This window comes from Pteropus alecto, unplaced genomic scaffold (genome assembly GCF_000325575.1).
Source record: "Pteropus alecto unplaced genomic scaffold, ASM32557v1 scaffold20, whole genome shotgun sequence".
NCBI classification, from domain to species: domain Eukaryota; kingdom Metazoa; phylum Chordata; class Mammalia; order Chiroptera; family Pteropodidae; genus Pteropus; species Pteropus alecto.
The window spans coordinates 40,262,315-40,271,949 of record NW_006436298.1 but is presented as its reverse complement, the minus strand read 5'-3'; the positions used below and the strand labels follow the sequence as shown (position 1 = coordinate 40,271,949).

The window sequence follows — 9,635 nt, the reverse complement described above, 5'->3', positions numbered from 1 at the left end:
CCTGCTAGACTGTGAACTCCTTGAAGCCTGGACTGCATCTTATTTACTCTTGTTATTCTCTCACCTAGCCTAGTACCTGGTACATACTTGGAACTCAATAAATGCTTGTTAATTGGGTGAAAGAAGGAATGAAGCTAACTACCTGAGGATCTTACAGAAAGTTGAACTAACATTTGTGTTAAAGATGTATGATGGTTTTTCCGGTGTTCAAGATGTCGAAGTGAGAACATGGCGGGTCCTCTGGTGCGAAATTCCCGATTCCTCTGGGTCTTACAGTAGGAGCCATCATCAACTGTGCTAACAATACAGGAAACAAAAATTTGTATATCATCTCTATGAAGGGGATAAAGGGATGACCGAATAGACTTCCTGCTGCTGGTGTGGGTGACATGGTGATGGCCACAGTCAAGAAAGGCAAACCAGAGCTCAGAAAGAAGGTACATCCAGTGATGATAATTCGACGACAAAAGTCATACTGGAGAAAAGATGGCATATTTCAATTTGAAGATAACGCGGGGGTCATAGTAAACAATAAAGGCAAAATGAAAGGTTCTGTCATCACAGGACCAGTTACAAAGGAGTGTGCAGATTTGTGGCCCAGGATTGCATCCAACACTGGCAGCACTCTATGATTCTTCAGTGTATTTGTAAAAAATAAAAATAAATAAAAAGTATTTGCTCCAAAAAAAAAAGATGTATGATGACTTTCACTTCCAGGAAAATGAGGTGGACCTATTTTTCCCTACCCCTCCCACACAGTACAGTACAGTATAGTACAGTACAGCTAAAAGACCTATACCTTCTGAAGGGAACAAAGAGAAACTGAAAAGCAGAGCAAAGACAAACTGCCCAGAGACCTCGGGGACCCAGGGAAAGTCATGGTGGTGATTTCCTGTGTTTTTTATTTTGTTTTGTTTCCTCAGACTTGTCTCTGATACCTAGTAATGCCAACATACACAGACCCCCGCCTGCCCCCCAAAAAAGGTCACAACAAGAGCTTGCTCTTTTGAGCTAAAGAATCAAGAGGAGACACCCTAGCAATATAGAAAACTTTTAGACAATAATTGTTCTGTTCTACTCAAACACCACATAAAACTGTGTTCTAATCCACACCCATGCTAGAAAAGACCAAGTAGGATGCTGAAGCACCCCAATCCCCCCACCAGGGTGGTATTAAAGTAAGGTAAGTAGAGAACCTGAACTCCCAACCCCGCCCAGCAATAACAGGGTGTCCACCCCTCTAGCTGCTTAGGTGATATCGGAGGAGGCCTAATGAGGAGTAAGGACTTTCATTTCCATCTAGTGGTAATGAGGCCAACCCACCCCACCCCATGCCCCTGTGGTCTATGGAGGCCATGTGGGCAACAGTTACAAGGCATTCATATTCCTACCAGCAAGGGAGGTATCAGTGGACTAGTGAGGAGCTTGCATTCCTAACCTGGAAGTAAAGAGAAAGTGGATTGCTTATATATTGCTGTTGAGAATGTGAAATGATAAAGCCACTATGAAAAACAATTTGACAGTTGTTTTAAAAAACTAAAGGCACAACCATTATAGGAAGCAATTGCACTCTTGGTCATTTAGCCTGTAGAAATAAAAACTTATGTGTGTGCAAAAATCTATATATGAATGTTTCAACAGCTTTCTTTATAATAGCTTACAAACTAGAAATAATCCAGACAGCCTTCAGCAGGTGAATTAAATATTCTGATTTACATGTATACCATAGAATACTACTCAATAATAAAAGAGAATGAACTGTTGATACACAGAACAATCTATGTAAATTTTCAAAAAAAAATTATACTTAGTGGGGAAAAAAAAAAACCACCTTATTTCAAAAGGTTACAAACTGCATGATTCCATTTACACAATATTCTTGAAATGACAAAATTACAGAAATGGAGAAGAGATTACTAATTTCTAGTGGTTAAAGATGGGGGGCAAAGGCAAGAGAGAAATTGATATGTCCACAAAAGGGCAATGTGAGAGATCCCTGTGGTGATGGAGAGGTTTTATATCCTGAATGTATCAATGTCATTATCTGGCCATGATATTGTATTATAGGTTTACAAAATGTTACATTGTGGTAAACTGGGAAAAGAGTATTTAAGATCTGAGTTATTTCTTAGAACTACATGGAAATCTATGATTACTTCAAAATAAAAACTTTAATGAAAAACTTATACTTTCTTACATAGTAAAAAATGTATATATATGAGGCCATGCTAACTAGAAATTTAATGGTCAATCTTGTATGAAGCCACATATTCCCTTACATTCAGCATGCCTTCCACAAATCTGGCTGAGGTTTTTTAATACTATTTTGTCCTTCACCACACAGAATGTGTCATTATTACTTTTGGTATTTTTGTTTTACAAAAACTTTAAGATTAGTTTTAATATGTTCTCATTTTTTGGAAGAAAAAAAGAGATGAAGATTACATGTATAAAGTCTATATTAACTGAAAATGAAGCTATAATCGAGATTTACAGCTGTGTCAGTATAGAAAAGTGACAAACAGTAGGATATAAAATGCCAAAAATCTTTTGCTGGGAGCATTAAAATCTACTGTAAATCAATTTTTCAATCCAGGATACAACAGTTTTGAACTATTAAAATCTCTAGTCTATACCTCTGTTAAATGGTCTTCTGAATGAGAACTAGAGTGTCTACTGAATTCTTTCATTGAGTTCACAGGGTCATGTGAATTTTTTTGACAGCTAAAGTACTGATCTGGAAAGCCAGAGTTATTAAAATTTTTACTCTGAGATCTGATACAGACTTGACTGGTAATTTTAAACAGGATATAGCATATCTTCAGAATTTGATTTTCCTATCAAATTTATAAGAATCGCACATGCAGAGTTTCCGTATTATCTTTTTACCTTTTCATCCTCCCCTTGGCCAGGCTTATGAACAAAATGGAGAATACAAGCTAGAGTGACGGCTTTGGCTGACACAGAAACAACACCCATCTTTTGGGAGAATCAAGCCACAGCCATTGATCAAATGCAAAATGCAGTTCTCCCTTCCATAAAATGTTTCATTTTCTGCCCTCTCCTCTTCCTTCAGCTTCCCTCATTTGACACAAACTCCTGAGGACTACAAGTTCCCCTAGAATCCACTCACACAAAGGGAGAATGCTCAGCCTCCCACTTCCTCTGGGGCTTTAAGAAGGTCATACAACACATTCCTGGATTAACTTTTCTTCTGTTCACTTGTTTTACCAGAGAAAAGGAGAGAGACAAGAGAAAGGTGGGTCTGCAAAATAGTTTACTATATTTAACCCACTATTAGCTCTCTGATGAAAACATTTGAGATCATCCAAACAGGAATTGCCTACTCAGTGGAGAAATGCTTTGCCTTAGAAATACTCTCTAAGCAAAGTATCAGATAATTGCTTACTGGGATTAAGAAACAGCAGCTTCTTGGAATCTACATGTGTGTATTTAGGACTTTCCATGCTCATATCATACTTGGCTGAAGGAGGCATCAGAATGTTGCCCTGAATTACCCAAGGCTCCAGTAATCATGGCCTCTACTCTGCTTTCTTTTTGCAGTGTAAATAAGCAAACCTTGCATGTTTGGAGTTCAAATTACTATCAGATGGCTATAAGGAGAATCATTTTTAAAACCAGGAGACTTGAATTAGAATCATCCTTTCACAGAACCAAACTAGAATTTGGCGAGAAATAAAGCTTGTGAAGAAATATAACATATCTACTGTTTACTGAGGCTTGTCTATTCCATAAGATATCTATATGTAAACATCTTAGGGATGGAAGAAAGCAACTTCACCTCATGTGTTCTGTTCTAGGGAAGGAGACCAGGGGTACATTATAAAGGCTATAAAAGGAGCTAAACTTCTCTCTTTAATTTCTTCATCACTGTCATATATATATGCATACATATATATACATGAGGAAGAAAAGAAGCCTAGTATGTATTTCTACTGTATTTAGTATAGAAAATTCTACTACAAATTCTCATTATCTTAGAACAGCATTTCCAACTAGTAGTCTAGAGTTATCTCATCAGAATCACCTGGGGTACTAGTTAGACATTCTGAGTTTCTGTTTCTAGTCCAGATCACTAAATAAGAGCCCTGGGGTCAGAACCTAGGAATCTGCCTTTTAGAAAAGCTGCTAGAGATTGCTATGTCACTAAAGCTTGAGAAACAATGTCTTCAAGAGTTTACCTTTTTTATTGATTACACTCAAGTCTCATCTGTCAATCTTTGAAGGTAAATACAGTCTTTGCCTTCTAGAGAGAGAGAACTTTTGACTGGTATTTCCCTAATACCAATCTCAAGAATATTTAATCTAAGCAGAGCTACATCAAAATGAATTAGGTTTTGGCATTTATCCTCAATTTTTTATAACCGTCTGTATGCTTATTTAGTGAATTTTAATGAAAATCTAGCAGAAAATTCCACTTCCTAGTGAGACATTTATCTACAATATTCTTTAAAGAAAACAGCTTTTCCTTAACCTTTGCTTTGTGAGCTATACTGACTTACCTAGTTAAAGACGGAAAGTAATGTACAAATTCATTTCATTCAATCACATGATTTCTCAGACACCTGACCATGCATAGCTAGCAAAAGTCTTTACAAATGAGATAAGAAGACTCATTGAATGAGGACATTTATCTTTTGAGGACCCAGGTTTGGGAAAAAAAAAAAATTAGTTATGTGATCAGGTTGTTTCTTCCAAAACTTAAAGTAAGACAGGTGCGAATGCCTTAGAAACATGATTTGCAGGTTAAATTTCTCTTTAAGTAAATGGAATTTCAAATTAGAGAAAAGGCAATGTGACTGTTACAGAATACTATATGCCCCATATACAACTTGCAATCATTTGAGTTGTTTTGTATTTGTACTCTAAATTGCATTGGCATGCAAAATTGGAATTTTTAAAAATCAGTATGAATCAGTAAATTTCAAGGTCTGCTTGGGGAGAAAGAACGACTCTTAAAAATTTCTCACCAATGGAAAAAGTTTGAGGAGGAATACTTCTACTAACATTTTAGATGAGAAAAATTTCAAAGATATAAATTAGTGAACCCATAAGGATTTGTATTCAAGAGGATTTCAATCCAAAGATTTGTATCTTTGAAAATGTTCTCATCTAAAGTATTAGTAGGGGGTTGGTAGATTCCTAGAAGAAATATATAAAATTCAAAAATAAGTACATACAATAAGTAAGCACAGATGAGAAAATACAGGTAAGTGACGAAGATGACACTTAGACACATGAAGAATTTCTCTCCGCTCTTGGAATATAATGGCACACAGACATTTGTCACATTTCTGATAAACAAAACAGCAGTTAAATCTTCTCCTGAACAACCTTTGTCTCTTTCCTATAAAAAAGGAAATAACTGAGTTTTGAAAACAAAATTTTATAGCCCAGCCAAGTTGTATTCATGAGTTTGAGAAAGTTTTCAAGTTTGAGAAATTAATAATAGACTAAAATGTAGATTCTGTAAACACCAAAAAATGCTTTTTTGATGAACCTGTTACTGGGTCTTGGATAAGTGAGAATTTCTCCAATTAACACTAAAAATTATTTCAATAATTATATTCAAACAAGAAAAGACATGAATTTAAATGCCAAAAATGTAATTACATTATTAATCACATTCACTCAAATAAAGCTGCCAATCCCTATATATTTCTTTTATCTTATCACTTAAAAGGGTGAACATAGCATTTTGTCTTTGTAAACAAATAGTAACATCATGGAAAGGATTCATGACATTCCAAGCCCTAGATAGTAATAAAGCTATCCATGGATGAGTGTTTTAAAGCTGGCCTGTACTGAATGAAGTCTGACCCACTCACTAGGGTAGTTACAATGCTAATGTCTGATATTCATGAGGAAGTGATTGTCGTAACACCAGCGTTCAAGTGCATCACACAGGTTTTACCTGAGAATTTGTTGTTTTTCAATATGCCACAACTTCTTCTCATTGGTTCCTGATTTCATTTCTTCCCAGGGGACAGGAAAATTTATGAGAAATATTCATGTAGAAGAATTCAGGAGTGAAGCTCTCAGGGAATGAAATATGTATGTTCCCTTTCACTAAAGGGAAATTGTTCGTCTTCCCAAGATTCATGAATAATCCTTGCTTATCCCCTAATAGCTATGAATTTATCAAATGCGCAGTCTCTCTCTCTCTTTCTCTCTCTCTCTCCCTCTCCCACCCCCACCCAGGGATCATGATTAAGGAATCCAGTGCTGCCATCTTGCTTGAAAAATTAAATAATATAATTTGTGTTTCAAAACACTGCTTGATAGCCTAAAATTATCAAAATTAAGGATGGTAATAATCTGGTAATTAACAGCAATTTCTTTTATCACCACAGAAATGGCATGATACAAACAGCAGTGACCTATAATTTCTCTCACATGAGATTTGCATATATTATCACTATATTTTGTAATTACCCCAGCAGTCACCCAAAATATTGCTTATCATTTGCTCATAAGATGTCAGAGATATTAAAGTAGACTGGATCACCTTATTTTTCAGAGTTACTTAACAAAAGGTCACAGCAAAAGGAAAAGCTAAACATGATGCGACAAGTACAGCAAAAAAGGTAATTAGTGATATCTCTTTCTTGCTAACTCTTTGGTAACAAAAACAAAGTGTGAGTATACATAATTTTTTAGAAAAATTTATTTTGCTTTTCATTGTTTCCACTGGAATTAAAACTGGAATTAAATAGCAGAGAGTTAAGAAGTTAAGCAAAATAAACAGTAACTAAATTCCAATGGAGTTCCATTCCTCTCTGGATCTATGCCTGGATCTTCCATCAGTGTAGAGGCAAGGCAGTTTGCAAATGAACACCTTGCTGCCAGAGAACATTTTATCTGAGCTTCTACCAGTCAGATTTCTAACTTCTCTGAGGGTACTACGACTCTCTGGTTACTTATTAAACAGTAATTTGATCTTTCTTCCTATGGAAGGACTAACAGAGTACAGAACTACCATATCTTGAGGCATCACTTAAAGCTTAATTTTAAACATTGTTATTCTATGCACATCTCCAGAACATCCATCCCACTGCCATTAAAAAAGAATATCAGTACCACCTTCTTATGTCACAGCTGAACATCACAATTTGTAAAGCCCCTTCATAAATTTTCAATCACATTTGACAAATAGCAGACATGAGTCACCCGCAAGGCAGCTTGGGTGCTACATACTCCTGTTAGAGGCAAGGAAACTGGAAACTAAACCTACGTGATTTGCCTAAGATAACAGAGCCAGTAAGAGGTAGGCCTTGGATGCAAGTGGACTCTTTGGTTCCATATGAACAGCCACTTCCATCCACCATTTCATAGTTCTTATTTGTCAACAATATTTATTTTATCAGACCACTGGGTTTAAAGAAAAGGAAATTTGACTGGATAAGATTCTTTGTCATGATGATCACACAATGACTTCCCACGCAATAAAAACGGATATCGCCATCTACAGAAAATTAATGAAAGACAAGATTTTAAAAACTAAGATATATTTACATTCATTGTGTTTGCTCGTTTACTTCTTTGATTGGCTAGTTATTTGGTTCACTTCTTTAAAAAAACATTTTACATTGCAGAACATAGCAATTACAAAAAAGCAAAACAAAGAAAAATATTTCTTGTCTTCATTCCCACTCTCATCAGAGCAAGCAATGCCTGTTATCAGTTACTTATGTATTCCTGAAGAATAAGACCACACACACAGAGAGCAAGCACTAGCAAGCGTGTGTTTGCATGCACAGAGTGCATGATTTTATTTTAAACAAAAAGTAGCACACTACGCACTGTTTCTTCACCTTGTTTTTTCACAAAGTAATATAGTCTACACATTTTTCATATGAGTACGTATGCCAGCTTCATTCTCTTAAATTCTGCAAGGTTTCTACTTTATGGCTTTACCATGTTTTATTTAAGTTGTGCCAAACAAAGAGATATTTGTGACATTTCTGTAGTGGTGGTATCGCAAATAATGTATCAATAAATACTCTTATATAGACAAATTTGTGTAAGTATGCAGATATCTTGGAATTACCCTAATGAATTTTATTTATTTACTTTTAAAAATCAGTGTTTATAAAGGTGTAAGTCCAAAGAACTTTGACCTTAAAATATATTCTTTTAGACTTCTTGAAAAAGATAGGAAATGTAGTGTATAAAAAAAAAAAATCAAATTCATAGAAATAGAGAGCAGAATGGTGGTTGCCAGGGTCTGGGGGTTGAGGAAATGGGGAGATGATGGTGAAAGAGCACAAGCTTTCAGTTATAAAATGAATAAGTTCTAGAGATCTAATGCACAGCATGGTGACTATATTTAGTAATACTGTATTGTACACTTGAAATTTGCTGAAAGTAGATCTTAAGCGTTCTCATCACATACACCAGAAAAATGCAAACCATGTGAGATGATAAATGTGTTAATTAAATCGTAATTATTTCACAACATACATGCATATCAAGTGATCACATCATACACCTTAAATACACAATTTTGTCAATTTTACCTCAAAGTTGGGAGGAAAAGAAGAAAAAAGAAATGCTTAGGGAGAAATGAGATTTGAAATTTTAATAGTTTAATCTTATCTTAATGAAACCTGTCATTTTCTAATTTAACTTTTTACTTATTTATGAATTTGATGTCCTGCTTAGAAAGTTTTTTGTTGTCCCAAGATTAAAATTTGTCCCTTCTTCCTTCTAGAAATTTCTTTCTTTTCCAACTTTTTTTCTGTTTGGAATTGACTTTGATACAAGAATGAGGAAGGGATGGCAATTCTCCTCCTACCACATCTGCACTTAATGCTTTCCAACCAAACCATTAAGTAATAATCCTTTTTTCCTGTAGACCTGAAGTGGAATCTCTATTGCAAACTATAGTTCCATATGTATTTGGAACTATTTCTGACCTCACCATCACAGACATTCCTGTTATCTCCCAGTGCACAGACGCCAGGGCTGCTCAGCCTCCTCACAGTTAGGCGAGGCCATGTCTGACCTATGTACTTCATTTCCAGGCTGAGGAGGAGGAAGAACTGTGTCATTCTCCAGGCTCTCTTACCCTGCTGTGAAGACTGGAGAGCTCTATGTTACAGTTGATGCTTCTTGAACCTATGATAGCCAGCAGGAGACTGGGTTCCTGAGACTACGTAGCGCTGAGCTGCCTACCACTGTCCACATACCCACAACAAACTTGAAGCATGAGCAAGAAAGAAAATCTCATTTTGTAAAGCCCCTAGGGTTTCAGGGTTAATCTGTTGTTACCTAGCCTGTTCCAATTAATACACTCTGCATTTTATTTCTTTGATCTGTTTATTTCTTTCATAATATCAAATATAATTGTCATTATTATCGTTTAAAATATCTTTTAGGGTTAGTCTCCTCTCACTATTCTCAGAATTTTTCTAGCTGGTCTTGTATTTTATACTTTTCAAGATAAATTTTAACTTTGTTTCAGGTTCTGGAAAAAATAAACTAGATATTTCCATAGAGTTCGAGTGCATAAATAGATTAATTTAAACAAAGTTGACACTCAATAGAATTTAAAGTCGTTTTCCAGGTAGGCTCTTCAAAATTTGTTAAGTTTACACCTAACTTTTAAATTT

At 35.5% G+C, this 9,635-nt stretch overlaps 1 pseudogene; it reads left to right on the top strand.

Moving 5' to 3' along the window:
- Positions 1 to 212: 212 nt before the first annotated feature.
- LOC102898930 lies at positions 213 to 632 on the top strand (annotated as a pseudogene).
- The last annotated feature ends 9,003 nt before the right edge of the window (positions 633 to 9,635 follow it).